We start from the raw sequence: 25,159 nt of genomic DNA on the forward strand, positions 1-25,159 counted from the left end.
AGAAGGAGGCATGATTTGATCTGGGCTTTGAAGAACAGGCAGGCCTGGAATAGATAGGGGAAAAGGCGTTTCAAGTTGAAACGGAGTCACAGTGCAGCCCAGGATGTGGATCAGGACTGAGGGTGGTAAATTTGGAAACAAGAACTTCTGTGTGCTTTTGAGAGCTCTTTCAAGCACAAAACAAACAGACCTCCTCCCAAACACCCAAGCGTCCCTTCTGTGGAGCTGCTTGACTGTGGCCCATACCAGAGTAACAGGGGAAGTAACAAGAACGGCTGGGCCATCATTTCACCACCATCATTTACCATCCATCCTGCTGTTCTCTGAAAGCAAACACCGTGCCCCCAACCCCCAGCACAGCCCCACCTGGAGAGCAGTGAGGAGTGATGAGCCCGTTGCAGGGAGGAAGTTTAAACAATTACTTTGCTCTGATTAAGAAGGCTAATGCCTCTCTTTGAAGAGCAGCGTTAATGGGAAAGTGGGGATGATGGATGCTCACCCCCGCCCACATAAATCTCACCTGTGCGCCTCTGTTGCCTCCTCGTGATGCATGTATGAGATAAATTCTCCAAATCTATTTTTGTGCCATTGCCAGCAGCCTGCTGATGGAGTAAATAAGAGTTATGGCCGCCATAATGGCATCACTTAGGAGGGGCTGAAAAAACAGCAAACATGTCTACACTGTTCTTATAAATCTATTATAAATGTGGGCTCAAGTTCCCAAGGAAGTTCCATGAGACTGCACAGCGCTTGCTTTCTCGAGTCTAAATGAGCACCTGAACGAGCAGGTGCCAGAGATGCCGAAATCGACCAGTGAGCCCTTCCCGGTCATTCCCTCCCTCCCCTCTGAGTTTTAAGCCCTGGTCAGCTATGAGAGCAGAAGCCACACAGAGCCACGGAGCCACCGAGCATGCCCCAGAGGCTCCAGCCCCTGCAGACGGGATGGCTGCCACCAGCACCTTCATTTAACAATTCTGGGGCATGGCAAATCTGAGGCGGCTGGACAGAACTCACTCATCTGGGGGAATGGGCAGGGGAAAGCCTTTGAGAGAGTTGGCTCATCTGTGCTTTTTCTTCCCTCTGTGCTTCCCTCTGTGCTTTTCTTCCCTCTGTGCTTTTCTTCCCTCCTGCCCCTTGCACATGGCAGGTCCCTCAGGAACCTCAGGGCCTTTGCACTGGCTGTTTCCTCTGCCTCCACATGGCTTGCTGCTCGCTTCAGGTTTTTACTCAAATGTGTCTTTGCTGAGGCTTTTCCTGACACTGTGTTAAAAGCATAGGTCTCTACCCCAGCCCCCTCTTCCCCTTCCCTACATATTGCTCTCCCACAATGCACAGTCAATATTCCACATATTGCATTTAGTTCTTTTGTTTATCCTCTGTCTTTTCCACCAGAATGTAGGGGCTCTAGTCAGACATGGTGAGGTGCACCTGTAGTTCCAGCTACTCGGGAGGCTGAGACAGGAGGATTGCTTGAGCCCTGGAGTTCAAGGCTGCAGTGAGCTATAATCACACCACTGTAGTTTAGCCTGGGCAACACAGTGCGACCCTGTCTGTATTATATTTTTAAAAAATTTTAACATGGAATGTAGGCTCTATGAGGGCAGAGACTAGATTTGTCTAATTCTTGACTGTATCCTCAGTACCTAGAACAGTGCCCAGCACATAAGAAGCCCTTGATAAACATTAGTTGCTTGAATGAATAGATGAATAAATGAATGGATGAATAGATTACGGAGACAGAGAGGCCCTGGCTGGGCTGGACACTGTGACTATTGGAAGGCACCATCAGCTCTGGGAGAAGGGTGAGTTCTTGACCAGAAGGCAGGTGGGGAAAAGGACCCTTTTACCCTCTTAGATCCTGAGGGAGTGAAGCTCTGGGCCCCATCCCAGATGCCACTCTTTCTGCCTCTTCTCCCAGAGCAGAGAGAGGGTGTAAGGATGCAAAAACATGCATCTGGAAACCACATATATAATAATTCCCATAATCACTGGCACTCACTTTTCCAGAAAGCCAGCAAACCCGTTAACATGCAGCTCGACCTATACCCTGTAAAGTACACAAATGGCATGGGGTGGGGAGAACGCTTCCACAGGCGCAAGTCCCCATTAAAAAAGCATCGCTTCCCTCACTGTGGCACTTGGCTTGCAGATAGATTCTAAATGTCAGTAGTTCCCCCAGTGAAGGCAGGCAGAAGGTTGAAAGGTTAGCCATTTTAGGAAGCTAATTGCTATCAGTAAATTAGAACTATGAACACACCAGTCTTTCTCCTTTGTCACCTCTCCCCTGCCCCAACCCCTTCCCTGACCCAGGAGCCCCAAGAACAATGCAATTTAAACCCAGAGTTGGAGCCTAGAATACAGGCTTTCTGTGATGAGGAAGATAATAGGGAATAGCTCCCATCCTCCTGAGAATGAGCGGATCCTTGCCTGGTTTGCAGTCAGTCCAGGAAATAATAGCCCGTCTGGGAGCCAACACTTAACCAGTTCCAAAGGCAGGGCTGACTTCAGCTTATGCTGTGACTTTGTGGGACTGAGGGATGCAATTTGGGCACCGTAGCTGCCTCCCCCAGAATACCCACTCTGGCCCCAGCTCTCTTACGCTCTTCCTCTCGTTATAGGACAAACCCCTGGTGGTCTCTTCTGAGAGGAGAGAGAGCTGGGCTGAAGTTCATTTAACCTCAGTTTCCCCAACTGTAAAATGAGAATGTAGAAAGCGTGCCCCTCCCAAGGCTTCCTTGAGGTCTGGAGGGGGTAATGCCTGTGGAGTGCTCAGCACAGGGCCCCAGAAGTTTCTACAAGGGGGTAGCATTAGGATTTTATCTGTCAATTCTGCTGCTGCCTAGAACTTAACGATGTCACTGGTGGGCAAGTGAGCCCCCTGTGGACTCACTTGCCCATCTGGGACCCTTGGAGGGCCAGGCCTTTCCCTCCCTTTTTGTCACCCACCAGCGTGGCAAGGTGGGCAGGAGGTTCAGTCTACCTGCCAGCATAGGCCAGGCGCTGGGGGTCTGCAGACCAGCCCAAAAGATGTCTCCGTGTGTATTGCTTCCCTTGGTCATCAGAGTGAGCTGTGGGACAGGTGTTTTGTGGGCAGGGCGTCAGGGTGCCTGGGTTCAGTAGCAGACTTGCTCACATGGCTGCTGAGCCCACAGAGCCCCTGGGCTGCAGAAAGAAGCCATCTGTCCCTTGTTGAAATCCATGCCAATCCTGTTTCTGCTTTTCTTTGAACCTCCCAGAGAAGGGCATCTGCTGGGTCACCCCCTTGGTGACATAGTGCAGGATTGGGAGGCTTAGAGAGAGACAGAGCTCTTCCTTGGGTCCTCTAACCCCTGCTCCTGTGAGGCTTCTCCATGAGCAGTTAGTAAAACAAACACTCCTCCTGGCTGGGCACGGTACCTCATGCCTGTAATCCTAGCACTTTGGGAGGCCGAGGCGGGCAGATCACTTGGGGTCAGGAATTCAAGACCAGCCTGGTCAACATGGTGAAAGCCCATCTCTACTAAAAATACAAAAATTAGCTGGGTGTGGTGGCACATGCCTGTAGTCCCAGCTTCTAGGAAGGCTGAAGCAGGAGAATCACTTGAACCCAGGAGGTGGAGGTTGCAGTGAACTGAGATCGCACCATTGCCCTCCAGCGTGGGTAGAAGCTCTGTCAAAAAACAAAACAAAACAAAAAAACCACTCCTCCTAGGGCCCATGGAGATAACAATGTCCCCTCAGGCCTCCCCTCCACCGGAGGCCCAGTGTGACACCTTCTACTTCAGACGATACTTCTGCCCCACGGGAGGGCATGAAGGCCAAGGAGCCATCTCTCAGCCCCAGTCCTGGGGGACGTCCCTGCAGAGCAGGCAGCCTGGCTGACATCTTGCAAGAGCCACTTGGCTCAGACTCCCCCAGGCCCATTGGGCCTCCTGCCTGCTGCCAGCTCCTTTTGTTCTCACCTTTTTAAGCAGCTTCATTGGTGGTTTGGATGGAGTTTGTAGGCCAGGGAAAAAAGGATTAAAAACAGGACATAAAAGCACCTGAAGAAGGTGTCTATTCTAGACACCAGGTGTTATTCTTTATGGGATGGAACAGGCTATTCATGGACATCATAAAGACAGGGGAGTTTGTGTTTATTATTCCCAGTGCTGTAGGTATGTGCTCATATTTCCTTTGATCCTTAATACAAGCTCATGAGGAGGGCAGAGTCAGTCCCATCTTGTAGATGAGGAAACCATGGCTCAGAGAACACATATAACTTGTCTAGCTAGGACGTGGTAGAAGGAATCGAGGTTTAGAGATGTTCAGTAATTGGCCCCAGGTAACACAGCTAGGAAAGGGCAAAGCTGGGATTTAATCCCACTTCTGTTTGTTGAACAACAACCAAAAAAAAGCTCTTTTCACTATGCCATGCTACTGACAACTGCCAAGCAGCGTTTCAGGACCTCACTGAATCCCTCATCTGTGGGGAGGGTGTTTACCTCCTAGGTCCTCCTTTAAAAGGCAGAGGTCAGCACAACACCCGATGTGGCTCCCTTTTGACCCAGTGTTTCAGAATCTGCTGAGAGGTGAACTTCATGGGATGTGCTGAAATCCACATGTGTTGATTTTGTGCATTCACTGACAATATCACTTCCCAGAAGAGCAGTGTGTCACCTGCGGGGGGAACCTGGGGACCTCCCTGCCCTCGTTGTCCCCATTCCTCATAGTGATGCTGGGGAGTGGGGTGAGGAGGGGAACTGGCGGATTGTACACAGCTGAGCCTCAGGCAGAGGGAAGGGAAAAATATTTATGATAAGGAACAGCCTAGGCAAAGATACAGCAAAGCCTACTGTGTGTGTTGGCAAAGTCAGGCTTGGCTGGGTGTTGAGGCTCCGGGGCTGCATCTCTCCTCATCGCTGCTCAGGGCTCTCTCTTTAGAAGTGGGCACAGTGTCTGCTACAAATGAGCAAATCCTTTAAGAACAAAGCAAACAAGGAAGCCCCCTTGACTCTGACACGCAGCCTAAGCCTGTGTGAGAAGTCTTAGCCAAGAGCTGAGGCCCTCGGCCTGCAGCCGCTGCAGAGAATCTGCAGGATGCTCGGCAGTGCCTGTCCCCAGTATCTGACCATCCACTCAGCTCTGCCATCCCTTCAGCTTCAGCTGAGCTCTAGAGAAAGCCTGACCACCACGTCCCATGAGATGCCCACACTGTAGCCTGGGTGCCCACCCTTCTGGAAGTGGGCTTCCTGAGTCTGGGGTAGGCTTCCTCCATTAGGCTAGGAACTCTCAAAGGCTATGTGGGGTATTTGGGAAGTTTGGATAGTCTAGATGGCGATTTGGGATCTTGGTGTACGTTAAGTGCTGCAGGGGGCGGTAGTAAGCTAGGGGGAAGAGAAAGAAGAAAATAAGGCAAGAAAGCCTGGGGAGTTAGCTTCCTGCCACTTAGTTGCCATGTGACCTGGAGCAGGTCCCTTCACCTTTCTGAGCCTCAGTTGCCAGAGCTGCAAAATGAAGATACAGTAGTATTTTTCTGAGACAGAGTCTTACTCTGTCGCCCAGGCTGGAATGCAGTGGCGTGATCTTGGCTAACGGCAACCTCCGCCTCCCAGGTTCAAGCAATTTGCCTGCCTCAGCCTCCCGAGTAGCTGGGATTACAGGTGCACGCCACCACACCACGCTAATTTTTGTATTTTTAGTAGAGACAGGGTTTCACCATGTTGGCCAGGATGGTCTTGAACTCCTCACCTCAAGTGATCCACCCACCTCAGCCTCCCAAAGTACTGGGATTATAGTTGTGAGCTGCCACGCCGAGCCAGAATACAGTCATCTTTATTGCACAGGGTTGTAGGAAGGCTCAAATGAGAAAAGGGTGAAGAAAGTGCCTTGCCAACTGTAAACCACTCTGCAAACTGTAAAGCACCCTGCCCACATAAAGCACTGCAGTTGTTAGAGACCGAGGGAGTCAGGGTATATATCAGAATCATAGCCACTCTTCTGTGTTTCATTTGGAGGTGACACATGTCACTCCATTCACAGCCTGTTGGCCAGGACTAGTCTCCCAGACCTGCCTGGCTATAAGCACATGGGCTGTTGGGTGGGCATTGATATCAAGCTGAGATGTTGAGCCAAGGGCTCCTGAATCAGAGCAACCGCTGCCCAGGGCAGTTCAGGGCATGGTATGGGGAGGCAAGCCCTCAGAAAGTGCCTTAAGTGGACAGGCAGGCAGGCAAGCAGCAGCAGACAACTCCCCATCCCTCCCCTCTCTCCTGCCAAGCCTCAGGACCCTTGGACAAAAGCCCTGCTGGGTTCTACAGCCACAGGACTCTAGGCATCCACAGGAGAGCGGGGAGGTATGGGAGGGTCTGTCCTGCCATGGCAAACTGGAAGCCTCGGGTAGAGATAGTAGAGCCACAAAACAGAAATGCCTGGATTGCTGAATCGCTCATGAAGGTCAACTGCCCTGGGAAGCTGCCTGGACCCACGATAGATTTTGTATGAGTGATATATACATTTTTGTTATTTTAAGGCTTTTAGATTTTGGGGATGTTTATTATAGCAGCAGGACCCAGACTATGCTGACTTAATATACTTTTTCATCTTGCACTGTTTGAGCTTCATAATCCAGTCTGTCCCGCTGCAGGGCACTGCTAAGACTTTCCCCCAGCTACTCATTCTGTGGGCACAAGCCTCATGGTTAAGACATCACCTCTCCATTCTCCTCACCTTCCAGTTCAATTTTTTTTTTTTTTTTTTTTTTTTTTTTTGAGATAAGGTCTCGCTGTCATCCAGGCTACACTGCAGTGATGTGATCATAGCTCACTGCAGCCTCCACCTGGGCTCAAGCTATTCTCCTGCCTCAGCCTTCCAGGTAACTGGGACTACAGGCATGTGCCACCACACCTGGCTATTTTTTAACTTATTATTATTTTTAGTAGATACAAGGTCTTGCTACCTTGCCCAGGCTGGTCTCAAACTCCTGGACTCAAGCAATTCTCAGTCTCCCAAAATACTGAGATTACAAGCATGAACCACCACACCAGTTCAATTTCTAAGAAAACTGACCCCCTAATGCAGAAGTAAGAGGACATCCCATCACCTGTTTACTCTTGAGATGAAAATTATGGGCACCTCCTGGGGTGCCGGCCCTGTGTGTGGTATCAGAGATAGAAAGATGTACATTCTCCCTTTCTGCCTTGAAGGAGTTCACAGTGTGGACTGGAGCACAGAGAACACAGTGTGGTAATGAGCAGATGAATGGATTAATGGGTGGAGGGATGGATGAAATGATCACAATTCAGTGCCTATTGCATTACCCCTTCTCTTCTATTACCTTCCTAAGTACCAACAACTACTCTGTAAAGTATGTATTATTTTCCCTAATTTATGGATGGGCTTCGAACTCAGGTCTGGGTGATGCTAGCAACTCTCTTCCTTCCACATCACCTTGCCATAACGGAGATGTTCATTGCTTTGTACCAGTTCCCCAAGGGTAGAGGTTTCCTCTCCTTTCTCAGATTAGACCCAGATCACTGCCTCCTATAGGAAGCATTCTCAAAACTCCTCCACCCACCCTCTGCTACACCAAGCACCACTTGCATCTTTTCAGTTTTTGTTTCTTAAAAGCCATATTGAGGAATATTTCAAACATATACAAAAGTAAAAGAATAATATAACGACTCCCATGTCATGATTACCCCACTCCCTTTCCCCCTTGCCCAGGCATAATGTTAGTTGATCTGTAAATACTTCAGCATGTGGTTACTTATTTCTGTGCATCCTTCCCCCTCTGGGGCTGGTATTGGGTCTTTTTCATCTTCAGTGCCCCAGTGCTCAGTTGACTAGAAACTGGGTGTGTCTGTTGAGTGAATAAATGACAGAGTCCCATGTGGGGACATTAGTAGGTTCCTGGTGCCTGTCACTGTCCCAGTACAGCTCCTAAAGAGTCTGGTTTCTCAGCAGGGCCAGTTCTTCTGGGTAGGACGCTCCTTAGATTGCAGCATGTGAAAACCTTCCTGTTGTGGTCATCTGGGACTCTGGATGCTGATAAGGCCTTCTCAAATACGGCTTGTTTTGTGTCAATATCCCGCGGGCACAATTACATTTGCTGTGCAAACACACAGGCAAAGGGCTGCTGGGCCATGCAGTGTGGTATTAGTGTGGCTTCTGCCCAGACATCCCTCAGAAGTCCTGCCAGGACAGCAGATGGGGCCAGTTCAGTCCCCCAGGACGCCCCCAGCATCCCAGCTGGCCTGGCAAGGCCTGTCATTTGCATCTGATTTCAGCCCAAGAGGACCCACAGAACTGGTCAGCCCTGTGGCCCTGCTACATTTCTGACACTGGCACTGAGGGGCATTTTGACATGACCATTGGGTTGCCAACCACTATTGAATACCTACTATGTGCTTATACCTGCTGCAGTCAGAGGGAATAAGACTCAGACCCAGCCTGGAAGAGCTCTCAATCTGTGAAGACAAGGAAAGCTCTAAAAGAGAATATTTACCATAGAAACAGCCATGGCCCCAGCCCACCTTGGTTGCCTAAAGGACTCTTTTCTCTCTGTCTCTGGCTGGGTCCCTGACTCGGAAGGGTTGAGACAGCCCCTCAGAGTTTTGAGACATTCCCTGTTACAGGCTGAATTATGTCACCTCTAAAAAAAAAACATATTGAAGTCCTAACCCCCAGTACCTGAATGTGACCTTATTTGCAGATGCCATCAGTTAAATTAAGATGAGGTCACACTGGAGGAGGCTGGTCACCTCATCCAGCATGCCTTCTTGTCCAAGGCCATGTAAAGACACGCAAATAGGGGATCCCATGAGATGGCCAAAGCAGAGCCTGCAGCTATGCAGCGGCCAGCCAAGGAAGGCCAAGGATGCCAGCAAACCAGAAGCTAGGAGGGGCGAGGAGGGACTCCCCTAACAGGTTTCAGAAGGAGTGTGTCCCTGCAAGGACTTGGGATTTCAGAACTTCTTCCTCTAGAACTGTGAGTTGATAAATTTCTGTTGTTTTAAGCCACCCAGTTTGTGGTGGATTTTTACGGCAGTGCTGAGAAACTGATATATTCCCCCTAGTGCTCTGAGTTCCCTGGAAAAATATCTGTTCCCCAGAAGTTTATCCGAACCTTTCTTGGCCTCCATTCACAGCTCAGCCCTGACCACGTCCCGTGGGTAATGAAATCTGTGCATTCTTGGCCGGGCATGGTGGCTCATGCCTGTAATTCCAGCACTTTGGGAGGCTGCAGTGGGCAGATCATTTGAGGCCAGGAGTTCGAGACCAACCTGGCCAACATGGTGAAACTCTGTCTCTACTAAAAATACAAAAATTAGCCAGGTGTGGTGCGTCAATAATCCTAGCTACTTGGGAGGTTGTGACATGAAGATTGCTTGAACCTGGAAGGCGAAGGGTGCAGTTAGCCAAGATCACACCACTGCACTCCAGCCTGGGCAACAGAGTGAGGCCCTGTCTCCAAAAAAAAAGGAAAGAAATCTGTGCATTCTCTTTCTGCTACATGAGCAAATACCTCCTTCTAATTGGCTCTAAGTTGTTGAGCTAGAGCCCTCCTTGTCCTTGGGGTCCAGGACCTTGTACATGAAGCCTTATGATCAGAAAAGCTGCTTAAGGGACAAGAGAGGCAGGATGATTTGGTTTTTAAGAGCAGGGACTCACACTAACCCTGGTTTAGATCCCAGCTCTGCCACTTCCTTGTGACCTTCAGCAAGTAACTTAGCTACTCTGCATCTCATCTGTTTTCTCATCTGTAAAATGGGGGTGATGATATTATGAGCCCTAAACTCAGAGCGTAGTTAGAAGGCTTAAATGAGTTAATACAGGGACTGGCAAACTTTTTCTGTAAAGGACCAGATAGTAAATATTTTAGGCTTCGCAAGCCACATATAAGGTTTCTGTCGCAATGATTGCACTCTGCTATTGCAGAGCAAAAGCAGACACAGGTAGCAGACAACGGAAGGGCCGGCTGTGATTCATAAAGCCTTATTTACAAAAACAAACGGCAGGCAGGACTTGACCCATAGGCCACAGTTTGCCAACATTTGAATACTACATTGGAGGCACTTAGTGCAATGTGCAGTGCAAGGCGACCCTCAGTGCATAGGGGCAGTTGTTGTGGAGCACAAAACCCTTTCTCAGGCACAATTCCATTCACTGTTATGGAAACCCTGTGAGGTAGGGGTTGTGGGTATCCCCACTCTACAGACAGCAAGGCTGGGGTCCAGAGAAGTTCTTCATCTTGTTCTGTAGGGAGCCTAAGGCAGAGAGCCTGCATCTTCTACCCAGCAGTCTGTGGGCCTTAATAAACATGGTTTATCTCTTGCCCAATTGATCAACTTACCAAAGACCTGTTCTGTGCTCAGAGCTGTATCCAGCTTAGACAGGGAGAACTGTAAAGCGTGGAAATTGTCATGAAAAGTACAAGCCACAGTTCCTGCCCCAATTTTCAAAAGTCAGCTTCTTATTTACCAAATGGGAATAACGAACCTGCCCATCTCAAAGAGTTCTTTATGCCATGCAGTCATTCATGGATTCTTGCTTACGTTCATTCATTTATTTTCATTCATGTATTGACACACCAGCCATGTACTGAGAGACAGAGATATAGCCAGGACCAAACAGGCATGGTCTCAGGCAGGGCTACTATCAGCCTAAGTGGACTCTTTGTGAAAACTGGAAAGGAAAAAAAAAAAGTCCCTTCCTGTGAGTGGACACAGCTCTATAGTAGGGCAGTTGAGGACTAGATTTCAGCCCCATTTTCCCTTTGGCCAGGCACCTTGAGCAGTGCACAACGTACATAACCATGCATGGGGTTCCTGTTCCCTGGAGCTTCAGTCTAGTAGAGGTCTCAGCCATGGAAGTGAGTGATGACAACCATGACGTGAGTGCTCCGAAAGCCAGATGAGGGATAGGCCCTGGAATGCCCTCCACTCCCCTCCTTATCCACTGGCTTCACCCTCCCCATTGAGTGCGGCCACCTCTGTGCCCACATAACCAGCCCTTGGCATGAACCTTCCTCCCACCACCTCCGAAGACAGCTTCCTCACCTTGTAGGACTTGGAGGGGGCCCTACCCCAAGGACTGAGAACACATCGCTGTGAAATATGCTTCCCGGTGCACCCAATCTACATCAGTGTGTGTCATGAAAAGATGATTATTACGTGAGAAAGAGGCTGGGGACGCATTGGTGAAACATCTGGGATTGTTTTAGTGCGCTGATGAAGAGCCAGTCTGAAGTGCCTCACTTTCTGCAGCCACCACCGCCACGGGTGCTGAATCTGAGTGCCAAAGATCTAACCTGTAACCTGCCACCTCACCGAGGAAGCCCTCCTGAGCTGCTCCAGGTCACACTCAGCTCTCTTTCCCCTCTCAGAATTGTTAAACCACTCACTTTGGTATCTAGCCACTCACTGTCTGCCATTGGTAACTTTCGACTGGATTACATTTGTCTTCCTAGTTGGACGGTAAGCCCTCTGATACCACATGTGGCATTTTCATCTCTTAAACCCCAGCAAACATCATTGAAAGACCAGCAGCTCTTGCTGCGAGGTAGACATGAGAGAAGGCTGACTCTCACCCCATCGCTACCTGACTCGGCTCAGAACCCTCAGCCAGATGGCTCACCTCTGCTCTGTCTGGAGGTGCCAGACTTTGAGACAGTCCAGACTTTCTAGAGGATATAGTCTGGTGGAGAGAGCAGGGGTGGGAAGGGTGAAATCATTGAGACCTTGGTTGAAACTTAAGCCTGGTAGAGCCACTTAACATAACCTGAGTTACTTTGGGCAGTCTACTCAACTCACTGTGTCTGTTTCTCTGTCTGTAAAGTAGGGGGAATGCTGCCTACCTTTCATCTGTGAAAACCAAATGAAATAACAGTAAAAGATCTAACTCAGTGCTCAGCACGGTAGAGAGCAAACGCACACATCCGCTCTCTTCCTTCTTCCCATAGGCAGGAGGCTTGGCCCCCAGGCTGGAGTTAGGCTGAGACCAAGAATCACTGTGAACTCCCCTCCTCCTCGGCTGTCAGGACCTGTTCTGAGCAAAGCCTCTCCTGCCACCTCTGGGAGATGGTGGGGTCACCGCAGTTCCATTCCTGGGAGCATTTATCCTTGCTGGCCTCTTCGCTGTGGAATGGAAGTTCCTCTGTCTCTTCATATCTGTTCAAGGGAGATGTTTTTCAGTGGAGTGATGCATCCCATCCCTGGCATCCCTAAAATTCTATCACATAGGTAGTCACCTCATTACCCTGTAGAAAATGGACCCATTTATCATTTGTTTCTCCTTCGGTAGGGGTGAGGTGGAGCCTGAGACTGCATTTCCTGCAAATTCACAGGAGATAGTCCTGCTGGGGCTGCTGGTCTGCGGACTGTAGTTTGAGAACCATTCCCTAGACTGCACCGGCAGGAGTATGTGCCCTGAATGAACTGGTAAGCCCTGCAGGTGCCCAAGCCTTCCCTGGAATGCCCACTCCTTTTTTCCCCCTCCTGCTTTGGATCCAGGTGCTGCTCAGCACAGGTGCCAGTGAGACCCAGGTGATAGGATTTGTGAACTTGGCTCAATTTCTCATCATCTGCCCTAGGAAACTGCATCATAAAGTGGGAAGAACACAGGACTTAGAGGCGGAACCGGGGTTCAGCCTGGTATCTGTTTCATGATAGGTGTTACCTTGCGCTGAGTAGTTGTAATCGAAGCAATGGGGACTTAGCTTGCCTGGGCCTCAGTTTTTTCATCTGTAAAACGGAGACCTTAATGTTCTCCTGGCACACTGCCCATGTTTTTATGGATGTGCTTGAACAGCCTGGTTAAACTAAAGTGCTGCAAAAAAAAAAAAACAAAAAACCCTATAATCTTATTATCCCTGGTGTGAAAGGAGAGGAAAGAGTGAAAAATAGATTCTAACATCACAAAGATGCAAAGCCTTAGCCACTGAGGGGGCTTCAGGGCATCGCTCCCTTAACCATCCCTCGATTTTATAGAGGAGAAAATGGATGCTCAAAGGCAGGCAGGGAAGTGACATGCCCATGGTCAAATAGCAAAACCAGGAGGAGAATCTGGCTCTTCCCTGAGCCCTGCTTTTTCCTCCATACCAAAATATCAACATCTCCCCAAACATGGGCTCAGAAATTCTGCTTCTCCCAGTCACCCCATCTTTGAAGAGAAGCCAGGTGTGCACCTCAATTTCTCATTCCTGGTGCTCCTAGGACGTTTCCATTATTCATCTTGTTAATTATTCCTCTCTTTGCTCTCCCTGGTTCTGAGCTTGTCTCCTTTTCTGGCTCTCTAAGCCAAGCCTGAAACAATAAAGAAGTTTTATTATGTATAAAACCGCTTTGGTAAGTGCTACCATTAGCTGATAATAAAAAGAATTTTTTTAGTGTTTCAAGCAGTTGTTTTTACATTTCCTGTTAATTATTCAAACCTCCAGGTATCATGTGGCCATGGGGATGTCAGGGTTGAGGGTGCCTCCTGTCCTTGTCCTGATCACCTCCTCTTCCAGAGAAGAACTGGCTCCAGGGCGGGAGACCCGGGCTAGACACAGCGGGCAGCAGCCAGACTGGTGAGGACACTGTTCCTACTGCTGGAGAGCCTCTAATCTGTGGAGGAAGATGATTTTCCTCAGGAAAATCTAGTCTAATAAGGGAAATAAACTGCCTGCCTGCCGAGGGCTGCCAGGATGGTGGGAGAGACCTGTTCTGATGGAAGAGAGCTACCCCATTTGAGTTTGAGAGTTTCTTGCATTTCTCCACCCATTTGCCCTCACCCCACCCTAAGATGGAACCAGCAGAATTTCCACATTATAAGAGTTCAGTCTCAAAGAGCACTTACTACATGCCAGGTGCTGCTCTATGGACCTTAAACATGATTACTGCTTTTGCCCTCACGGCAGCCCTATGAAGCAGGGACCATTCTTATCTACAGCTGAGGAAACTGAGGCCTAGAAAGATTAAGTCACCTGCCTGAAGCCATCCACTAAGAAAACAGTAGAGCTCAGAATGAAAACTGACAGGCTTATTTTGGCAGATAGTGGATTTAGTTATCCCAACTATAGTAGGTGTTAGTAAATGCGTATTGGTTAATTGACTCATAGTAAGTATGAGACGGAAATGCTAAATCCTACAGGATTTGGTGCCTGGGGGAGTCAGGGATGCCCTCCCAGAGCAGGTGGTATGTAATGGAAGGGCTGGATGCTGCAAGGATTATTTCCCCGTCACCCTCCCAGCATCACTGAGGCCTGACCAGCAACAAGCACTTGGAGCTGCCACTCGCAGGCCATCTGCATGCAGGGTAACAGGCCATGAAATGTCATTACCAGCGTGTTCTAAGAGATAGCACAGGCTATTGCTGGCAAGGATAGCAACCCAGCCAGGGACGGGGCCTTTGCCTCTGCACTTCCCTTTCTGCGGGCGTCCCTGAGGTCTGGGAGGATCCCCAGGGAAGCAGGGAAGAAAGAAAGAGGGAGAAGAGGAAAGGAGAAGGATGAAATGCAGGGAGGAATTAGAGAGGGGAAGGGGACGTTGATAGATGCTTATCCCATTTAATGTGCCCGGCGCATAAATACTTCTACATGAATGGATGAATGGTCCTGTGGGAGCAGATGGTGATGCCAAGCTGGGTACCAAACTGAATTCAGCTTATGTTTAAGGTTCCCAGCTCTCTGCTCAATTTATTTGGTGAATTAGTTTGCCTCCCCACCCCTTTCCTTCCTCTACTTTCCAGGGCTTGACTTTAGTTAGGAAGACATGGACTCCAAAGATGAAATGACAGTCAAGGCAGGTGTGACTTGATGTCAAAAAGTCAATAGGAACCACCGAGGCTGTCAGAAAACCTGGATGGGAGTGCTCAGTGCAGCACTGTGTATAACAGCAAAACATTGGAGGCAACGCAAATGTCCATCACCCAGAAAGGGGATGTATATTCAGTTCTGCGGAACGCCGTGCGGCAGTGAAAATGAATGAATAGAGTAATATGGAGCAACATGGATAATTCTGCAAAGCAATGCACAGAGCAAAAGCAATATTGCCTTAGCTTGGGTTCCCAAAGGCAGAACCAGTGTGCAGGGAGCTTCTTTGGGAGGAAGAATGAGGGAGCAGGAAGAGAGGACAGAGAAGAGGAAAGTCAGTAAAGGGTGCATGACTGAGTAGGTCACTGCTGTGGGCAGCTGGAGTCCCTCTGAAGAATCATGCAGCATGGACTTGAGAAATGGCCTCTGAAGGACAGACCTGTGGTGGTTATCACTGATTCCTGTCCCCTATTGATTGAAGGTTGTCCCCAGGGATGCCAGCTCCTGGCCCCTCTGGCTGTGCCTGCACAGGCTGATCAGCCTCCTGGAACTTAGGAGAAAGTCCAAGGCAGGAAAGCAGAGAGGGCACTGGGCTGAAGTGGGGCCACTGGCGGGGTGCCCTGAGCTGTCCCCACAGCTGTGCTGAAAGCAGGTGGGCTGAGGGGCCGTGGCTCTGAGGACACAAAGCATCAGTCACAGATTCACATGTAGATGTGAAGCTTAAAAACTTGCAAAACTATGTTATATAGATAGTGGATACATATATGTGTTAAAAACGGAAAGATACTCATGGCAGTGATAAACATCACATCCAGGATGCTGGTTACCTCTAGGAAGAAAAAGAGAAGCACATTCAGGAAGTGAACACAGGAGACTTTGGTTGTAGTGATGATTTGTCTTCTCCTTTTTAATCTAAGTGGTGGGTACATGGGTGTTCGTTTCATTACTTTTTGAGTCTTTAAAATATTTCATCGTCATCATACACACTATAGAAATGCATAAGGAAGGACCTCAGTATTTGCCTTTGGAGGGTGTGGTTCATGGTGGAAACTCGATAAAAGCTTTGGCTTTGAAGGAGGAATAGAATTTGGCTAGGTAAAGGGGGAAGAAGGGCCTCCCAGGTCAGGGACCTCATGAGCAAAGGCACGGAGATGGGAATGTGTGTGGCGTATCAGCCCATGGCAAGCAAAATTGCTTTGGGGAATAAAGGTTGAATGCACAAGATGAGGCCATGTTGTGCAGAGTGTTACTGCAACACTGAGGAGTTTAAACACAACGGGACCATTAGAGTGGCAGCTGCAGCAGCAGCGGCAGCAGCAGCAGTAGTAGTGGTGGTGGTGGTGATTGTAGTAATATTAGAAGAAATAATATACTATTAATAAAACAACTACCATAATACTACTTATGAAGTTCTTACTCTGTGTCTGGTACTTTGCTACATATTCTATGTACCTCAGCTCATTTAAACTACACAACAATCCCCTGAGGTATTGTCTTAGTCCATTTTCTGTTGCTATAACAGAATGCTGCAGACCGGGTAATTAATAAAGAAAAGGAGTTTATTTAGCTTGTGATTCTGAAGGCTGGGAAGTACGAGAGCATGACACTGGCATCTGGTGAGGGCCTTCTTGCTGTGTCTTAACATGGCAGAGGGCATCACATGGTAGGAGGGCAAGAGAGCCAGAGAGAGCTCATTTTTACAACAAAGCCACTCCTGCGATAATGAACCCACTCCTGTAATAGTGACATGAATTCATTCATGAGGGCAGAGCCCTCATTAATCCATTAATTCATCATGAGGGCAGAACACTCATTAATCCATTCATGAGGGCAGAGGGATTGAGTTTCCAATACATGAACTTTTGGGGAACACATTCAAATCATAGCATTTGCCTGGACACAGCAGCCCATGCCTGTAATCCCAGCACTTTGGGAGGTTGAGGTGGAAGGATCACTTGAGTTCAGGAGTTCAAGACCATCCTGGGCAACATGGTGAAACCCCATCTCTACAAAAAATACAAAACTTAGCCAAGCACAATGGCATGTCCCTGTAGTCCCAGCTACTGAGGTGGAAGGATCAATTGAGCCTGGGAGATAGAGGTTGCAGTGAGCCAAGATCACACCACTGCCCTCCAGCCTGGGTGACAGAGTGAGACCCCGTCTCAAAAATATATATATAAATAAAAATAACAGTATTCCACACTGACCCGCAAAATTCATGTCTTCTTACATGTAAAATATGTTCATTCCATCCCAATAGCCACAAAGTCTTAACTGTTCCAGCACCAACTCAGAAGTCTAAAGTCCAGAGTCTCATCTGAATCAGATATGGGTGAGACTCAAGGCACATTTCTTCTTGAGGTAAATTCCCTCCAGTTGTGAGATTGTGAAATCAAGTTATCTATTTCCAAAATGCAATGGTGGGACAGGCATAGGACAGACACTTCCATTCCAAAAGGGAGGAATCGGCAAGAAGAAAGGAGTAACAAGTAAACCCAGCCTGGGCACGGTGACCCATGCCTGTAATCCCAGGACTTTGTGAGGCTGAGGCGGGTGGATCATGAGGTCAGGAGTTCAAGACCAGCCTGGCCCAAATGGTAAAACCTTGTCTCTACTAAAAATACAAAAAATTAGCCAGGTGTGGTGGCAGGCACCTGTAATCCCAGCTACTGGGGAGGCTGAGGCAAAGAATTGCTTGAACCTGGGAGGCAGAGGTTGCAGTGAGCCAAGATCATGCCACTGCACTCCAGTCTGGGCGACAGAGTGAAACTCTGTTTCCCACAAAAAAAAAAATAAAATTAAAAAGGTAAATCCAAAACCAACAGGGAAAACCACATTTAGTATTAAAGCCGGAGAATAATTTCCTTTGACTCCATGTCTTGCAGCCTGGACACACTGGTATGGGGGTTGGGCCCCCAAGGCCTCAGGCAGCCCCATCCCCACAGCCTTGCTGGGGTCAGCCTGCACCTGGGTACCCAGACCATCTGCTACATCCTTTGAAATCTAGATGGAGGCCACCATGACCCGACAGTGCACACACTCTGCATACGTGCAGAGTTAGTACCACATGGACACCACCAAGGCTTACTGCCTGTTCCCTCCAGAGTGATGGCCGAAGCTGCACCTGGGCCTGCTTAAGCTGTGACTGGGTCAGCCAAGAGCACTATGCTATGCTGGAATTCAGGGAGTAGAGACCCTAGTTGGCTCTGGGCATGGAGCCTGTGGAGGGCACCCTGGGGCCCTTCCCCGAAACCATTCTGCCCTCCTAGAGCTCAGGGCCTGTGATGGGAGGGGCAGCCCCAGAGACCTCTGAAATGTTCTTCAGGGTCTTTCTCCCTGTTGTCTTGGTATCTTCTATGTATGGTAATCTCTTCAGCAAACAATCTCTTGGCCACACCTGGGTGCCACCTCCAAAACCCACCTTTTCCCTCTTTACGTGACCAGGCTGCAAATTTTCCAAATATTTCTTGTCTGTTTTTTTTTTTTTTTTTTTTTTAAGGAGTCTCACTCTGTTGCCCAGGCTGGAGTGCAGTGGTGCCATCTAAGCTCACCGCAAGCTCCACCTCCTGGGTTCACGCCATTCTCCTGCCTCAGCCTACCGAGTAGCTGGGACTACAGGTGCCTGCCACCATACCTGGCTAATTTTTGTATTTTTAGTAGAGATGGGGTTTCACCATGTTAGCCAGGATGGTCTCGATTTCCTGACCTCGTGATCTGCCCACCTTGGCTTCCTTTTTTATCATAAATTCTGTTTTTAAATCATCTCTTTCCTATCTTACTTTACTGTAATCAGTTAAAAGCAGCCATGCAGCAGGCTACATGCTTTGCAGCTTAGATAATTCTCCTACCAGATATCCTAGTTCATCACTCTTAAATTCTGCCTTCCATAATCTTCTCAAGCACAAGCATAGTTCAGCCAAGTTCTTTGCTACTTTATAACAAGGATGGCCTTTGCTGCAGTTTCCAATACCTTGTTTCTTAGTTCCATCTATGACTTTGTCAGAGTGGCCTTTGCTATGCATATTTCTATCAACGTTCTGGTCACAACCGTTTAAGTAATCTCTAAAAAGTTCCAGACTTTCTCCAGTCTTCTCTACTGTGAGCTCTCACCAGGATCACCCTTAATGCTCTATTCACAACAATGCAGGCTTTTCCCAGCATTCACTTCAAAACTGTTCCTGCTTCTACCCATCACCCAGTCCCCCAAACCTTCCACATTTTCAGGTATCTGCTATAGCAACAACCCCACTTTTCAGTATCAATTTTCTGTCATAGTCTGTTTTCTGTTGCTATAACTGAATACTACAGACTGGGTAATTTATTTAAAATAGAAGTTTATTTAGCTCATGGTTATGGAGGCTGGGAAGTTTAAGAGCATGCTACAGGCATGTGGTAAAGCAGCAGTCCCCAGCCTTTGTGGCTCCAGGGACCGGTTTCATGGAGGACAATTTTTCCATGGACTAGGGAATATGAAGGGGATGGTTTCAGGATGAAACTGTTCCATGTCAGATCATCAGGCATCAGATTGTCACAAAGAGCATGCAACCTAGATCCCTCGCAGGTGCAGTTCACCATAGGGTGTGTGCCCCTATGAGAATCTAATGCCGCCACTGATCTGACAGGAGGCAGAGCTCAGGCGGTAATGGTCAGTCACCTGCTGCTCACCTCCTGCCACGTGGCCTGGTTCCTAACAGGCCACAGACCAGTACTTTCATAACAAAGCCACTCCCAAGATAACGAACCCATTCCTGTAATAACAACGTTAATCCATTCACGAGGGCAAAGGGATTAAGTTTCCAACACAGGAACTTTTGGGAGACACATTCAAACCAGAGCAGGAAGTACTGTCAGTCTCGTTTTACACATTTGGAAACAGAGGCCCAGAGAAGATAAGTAGTTGCTCAAGATCACACACTGAATTGGTGGCAAAATGTGGATTTAAGTTCAGATTGACTTTCTGCCCAAGCTTAGCCTCTCCACCACTCTTCCTCACTGCCTTATGGATGTCTTCACCCCTCCATCCCCCCATGTAAATTCCTGAATGTGAGGACAGTACTTCACTTGGAATGGGAAATGGTTATCCTAGGCTCCGCCTCTGATCTGGTGCTGAGTTGAGGTAGCCCCAGCCCGGGCTCCATGGGAGAGAGTGTGGTGAGCTCAAAGTGACATTTTGCCAGGAAGACCTCAACTTTGCTAACCCTTCACCCAGGCCCTCCCTCCCAAGACAACATCCTTGCATATTCTATGCCCTATCTCACAGAGGGAAACCAGACTGGGTATAGAAGGTCCTGACTGTGCGTCAATGAGCAAATCAGCCCAAACATGGAGGAACATGCCCTGGGGCATATCAGATGTTAATTAGTGAGTACCAAGGATGGGCTGTGCTTCATGGAAAAAGTGAAGGGATCTTTACTTGGGTAGAACACAGACCCCATCTAAAGAGGCTTCTAAGACATCCTAACTTTGAGAATTTGGTCCTGATGCTTCAGAAAGGTGGTTAGAAAGGAAACCCCACTTCCCTCCACTTGGACAAGGTATTTGCTTTTCTCCTATCAGGCTGATAATCCCAGTGGTTTGGGTTTGGGTACAGAATGGGCAAGTACAGGCAGGACCTAAATCCTACTAAACAGCATATGAGCCCTTTTACATTTCCCTTTTATTTTTCCTAAATGGAAATCAGGCTCCAGGTTGAAATCCTCAGACCAAGCCTGAGAATTAATTAAGCATGTAATGCTCATTAGCAGTAATGGATGTTCCTTGCTGAAGTCCTTGTGCAGCTTGGTGGGGGACGTGGCCTCTGTTCTAGGAATTGAGCATTTTTCCCTGAGCAGGATCTTGACACTGCAGGGGCCCCAAAGCCTGTATATAAGGTTGAGGGGTGGCCGGGCACAGTGGCTCACACCTGTAATCTCAGCATTTTCGGAGGCCAAGACAGGCAGATCACCTGAGGTCAGGAGTTCGAGACCAGCCTGACCAACATGGTGAAACCCCATCTCTACTAAAAATACAAAAATTAGCTGGGCGTGGTGGAGAACACCTGTCATACCAGCTACTCTGGAGGCTGAGGCAGGAGAATCACTTGAACTCGGGAGGTGGAGATTGCAGTGAGCCAAGATCATGCCACTGTACTCCAGCCTGGGCAACAGAGCAAGACTCCATATCAAAAAAGAAGAAAAAGGTTGAGGGGTGTGTGTGTGACTGAGGTAATGGATGTGTGGTCTGAGGCATGTATACAACATATATGGGATATGTTATATGTATTGACATAGGACAGATCCATGAAGGGTGGGTATTACATGTGAGGTTTCTGATATATATGCACTGTGTGTGATGTGGAAATGTGGCATAGGCTGGATATGTCATGTGAATACCTGTCATTTTGCATGTGGCATGTACAGTATGAGTTGCAGACGTGTGGCCTGTGTGCACGAGAAGTCGTGTCTGAATTTCTCTGTGTGTGCTCAGGTGTCTGAGCCTGAAGGAATTTGTCACTGTCAGAAGCAAGATTGCTGAGAATTCCCATGACATTGGGCAGAATTATGATCCCGCTTAGCACTGAGATAACATTGGTTGGAGAAAGGATGGATGAAAAATGTCCCCAGGAATAGAAAAAGGAGTTAGACTGGCTTAGCAGAGGATGAGCTGGTGTTGGGGAGACAGGGAGGAATACTTGATTAAAACCGAAAATATCTGTTACCAGGAGGGAGCGGTCCAGAGGAGGGAAAGGGACAGCTCAGCCTATAGGAGTGCAGGAGGGAAGAGTCATAGGCAGTGGAAGCAGGAAGCCCCAGGAGGGGCATTGATGTTGGTAGAGAAATGTGCAAAGAGGAAGCCCTGGGAGAGGGAGAGGAAGGCATGGAGGTCCCCACTCAGCTCCCAGGACAGAGATAGCTCATGGAAGTCATGAGTAGGGGACAGGTGGCCCAGGCCCCACCTAGAACAATTCTTGACATCTCTGTGTCTGGGCTCCCCAGGAGAAAGACCCCACCGTCACACCACCGTTCATCGGTCACAGAGCAGCTTTCCTCTCCTCTTTTCCTGCTGTGAAGAGGTATGAGTAATGTGACCATGTCCCAAGTGGGACACTTTTGAGACTGAAGGGGGCTATTAATAATTATGCCAGGCCAGCAGGTGAAAACTGGAACTGTCTCAGGCACACAGGATGTATAGTTTCCAAAGGCTTAGAGGTCAGGAAAGGTGGGTGTGAAGAGGAAGGCTTCTCATTCTTCACCCACGCTCAGCCTGCCTCCTGTGGGCAAAGCTCCAGCAGAGAAGACCTCGAATACCACCAGGCCCTTGAACATCCTCTGCACCCCTCCCTGGCTCAGCCCCCGTCAGAACACCACAGGGCAGCATGGGCTTCTGAGGAAATCCAACCTCTCCCCACAAGTACCCAGAATCATTTGAGGGCATCCAAAAAAACAAGGCAATTCTGTTTGCCTGGCCGCATTTTTCTAAGGCTAAGCTCCATCCAGAATCTGACTGTTCATTTGAGCATCTCTCTCAAGATACTCTGGGACAGAGACAGGGATGGATTCAGAGACCCCCCCAAACATCACCCTTCTCCCCTCCTCTCTCTCTCTCTCTCCTTGTAGTCATTTAACAAACATTTATTATTTGGCTATCTAACTTTTGCATTGTGAAAATGGCATTATAACAAAATGATAGGAAATGTTTAAAAACATAAATCGCCTCTAGTCCTTCCACCTTAACACAATAATTAATTTCCTTTTGCATAGTCCCTTCTGATCCTTGTCAGCATTTTTATTACGTAGTTATAATGCACATATAATTTTAATTTCTAAGTTTTTTATTTCACATTTTACTATAAGCATTTTTTCCACATAACAGAGTTTTCATAAATATTTTAAATGGCTACATAATAGTTCGTTGGGTTTATATACCATAATTTACTTAACAATTCCCCTATTGTTGACCATTTAGGTTGTTTTCCATTTGGGGCCATTGTAATGTTGCAATGAGTATCTTCATGCATATAAATACTTGTTATTCTTTTGAATGATTTCCATTGGATACAGTATTATGAGTGGGATTACTGGGTCAAAGTAAATGAGCATTTTATGACCCTTGATATATATTGCCATATTGCTTTCCAAAATGATCATTTGATCATTCCTGTTTTCAACATTATCAGTAATGTGTGTACCCGTTTCAACAGAACATTGTCAGCAGTGCATGTTATTTGTTTCCCTAAATTGCTAATCTAGGAAGTGTAAAATGGGACCTCTGTGTTGTGTTAATTTGCATTTATTGGCTTTCTAGCAAGGACAGCCATTTTCTGTGTTATGGAAGACTTGTACTGGATGCTTACCATGTGGCAGGGTCCATGCTAGGTGCTGCAGGGACTGCAGAGATAAGACAAGGTCCCGGTCCTCCAGCTTGCAGTCCAGTACAGACAGGGACACAACTGACCACCAGCAAGAGGAGACTGGGTACAGTAAGACTGGGTACAGAGACATCTTACTGCACCCAGTAAGAGGGAGCTGAGACAGGGGACTCTGGGAGGAGGCTGGTGGGTGTGCTGACATCACAGTTGTCACAGCACCTTGCATCTGTGTGGTACGTCCATCTTTTCAGAGGGTTTCCCTCTTGATCTTTTTTGACCCTGAATATTCCTCCAAGACAATTGTCTTCACTGTCCCCATTTTGCAGATGAGGAAGCTGAGGCCCAAGTCTGTTAAATGACTCCCATTTGGTCACAGCTTAAGGTGCAGAGCTTAAGAACGCCAGCCTGGGGTTTCTGATCCTAAGCCCAGTGCTCTCCAGGGGACATCAGGCCAACGGGAGAGGAGGGCATAGAGAGCAGTGACTCTCAGCCCTGATCATGCATCAGAACCACTGCGAGCTGAAAAAGAAAAGGTGGATTCTCACCACCCCCACCCAAGATCTGCTCAATCTGAATCATCAAGGGAGGGGCCCAGGATCTGAAGCTCCAGACTCTCAGGGTGGTTCTGAGGCACTGCCTGGGTCGTAGCCCAGAGATAGGGGTTGATAGAACAGGAAGTGTACCCACAGTGGGGCAGAGGGGGAAGCTGAGGCTTGGCCATTGTGAACGGGAAGAATGCATGGCACCCATTATCTCAGCAAATGGTATGGTGCACAGTGATGGAGCAAAATGAGTTCCAGGTGACCTGCCTTATCATAGGGCCCTGTCTGCGTGGGACAGTGTCTGCCAGTGGGTTCAGCTTGACGTGGTCACTGGTACTCAGGCATAACAGCCCAGTGCTGCCTCAGAAGAGGGTGATTAGTTGTTTACAAGAGCTACTGGGAACCCTAGTGTGAACTCAGCCTGTGGCTGGAAGGGGCAAAGTCGGGACTTGAACCTGTGTCTTCTGAGTCTTCAACCTGTGTCTTCTGAGTCTTTGTGTGCTGATCAGTCTGGAAGTGTGCTTGTTTCTGAGTGAGCTTGCTGGCCTGGCCAGGGCCCTGGAGCTTGATGGGGAGGCCCAGAAGGGTCTCCACAGCTAGAATGTCCAGTGCCCACTGGATTTCAGGACTGGGAGTACTGGTGCACGAGGGCTGCCAGAAATAATCAGGTGGATCACAGGCATCAAGACGTCACTGCAGGTGGGATATGTGTCCTTCCAGGTAAAAGAAGTAAAGGGGGATATTTTCAATTTACATTTCATATAAATGACACCATTTTATTCTCCCACTGATCCTATAAGGCTCCCGGGGTGGTAAGAGCATACCTGGTTTACAGATGCAGATGCTGAGGCCACAGTTGATAAGTATCTTGCCTAAATCCACATAGCTAGAGCAATAATGCTAGGCTTCGGCCGGGCGTGGTGGCTCATGCCTGTAATCCCAGCATTTTAAGAGGCCAAGGTGGGTGGATCATGAGGTCAGGAGATCGAGACCATCTTGGCCAACATGATGAAACCCCGTATCTACTAAAAATAGAAAAAAATTAGCTGGGTATGGTGGCGTGCACCTGTAATCCCAGCTACTCAGGAGGCTGAGGCAGGAGAATCCCTTGAAGCAGGGAGGCTGAGGTTGCAGTGAGCCGAGATCGCACCACTGCACTCCAGCCTGGTGACAAAGCAAGACTTCGTCTCAAAAAATAACAATGCTAGGCTTCAAATACAGGTCATCAGGCTCCACATCCTGCACTGTCTCAATTATGAGTGCATTCATTCCACAAGCGTTTCCTGAGAAGCCTCAGGTCTGGCAATGAACAAAGATGATGATGCCGTGGTCACTTCATCAAGCAGTGCTACTCAAAGTGTGGTCCCCAGTCCTGCAGCATCAGCCCCACCTCTAGCTTGTTAGCCACACAGAATCTTAGGCCCCTCGCCAGACCTCCTGAATCAGCATTTGCATTTTAACAAGACCTCCCAGATGATTTTCATGCACATTAAAGTTGAAAAGCCTTGTCTTGCCGGG

At 48.3% G+C, this 25,159-nt stretch overlaps 1 protein-coding gene across 15 annotated transcripts in view; it reads left to right on the top strand.

Annotated features, from left to right (window-relative positions):
* Positions 1–25,159, top strand: part of MEGF11 (multiple EGF like domains 11) — a 388,207-nt gene that overhangs the window by 225,499 nt on the left and 137,549 nt on the right. The window lies entirely within an intron of this gene.

This window comes from Rhinopithecus bieti, unplaced genomic scaffold, assembly GCF_001698545.2.
Source record: "Rhinopithecus bieti isolate Rb0 unplaced genomic scaffold, ASM169854v2 scaffold_31548, whole genome shotgun sequence".
Classification (NCBI taxonomy): domain Eukaryota; kingdom Metazoa; phylum Chordata; class Mammalia; order Primates; family Cercopithecidae; genus Rhinopithecus; species Rhinopithecus bieti.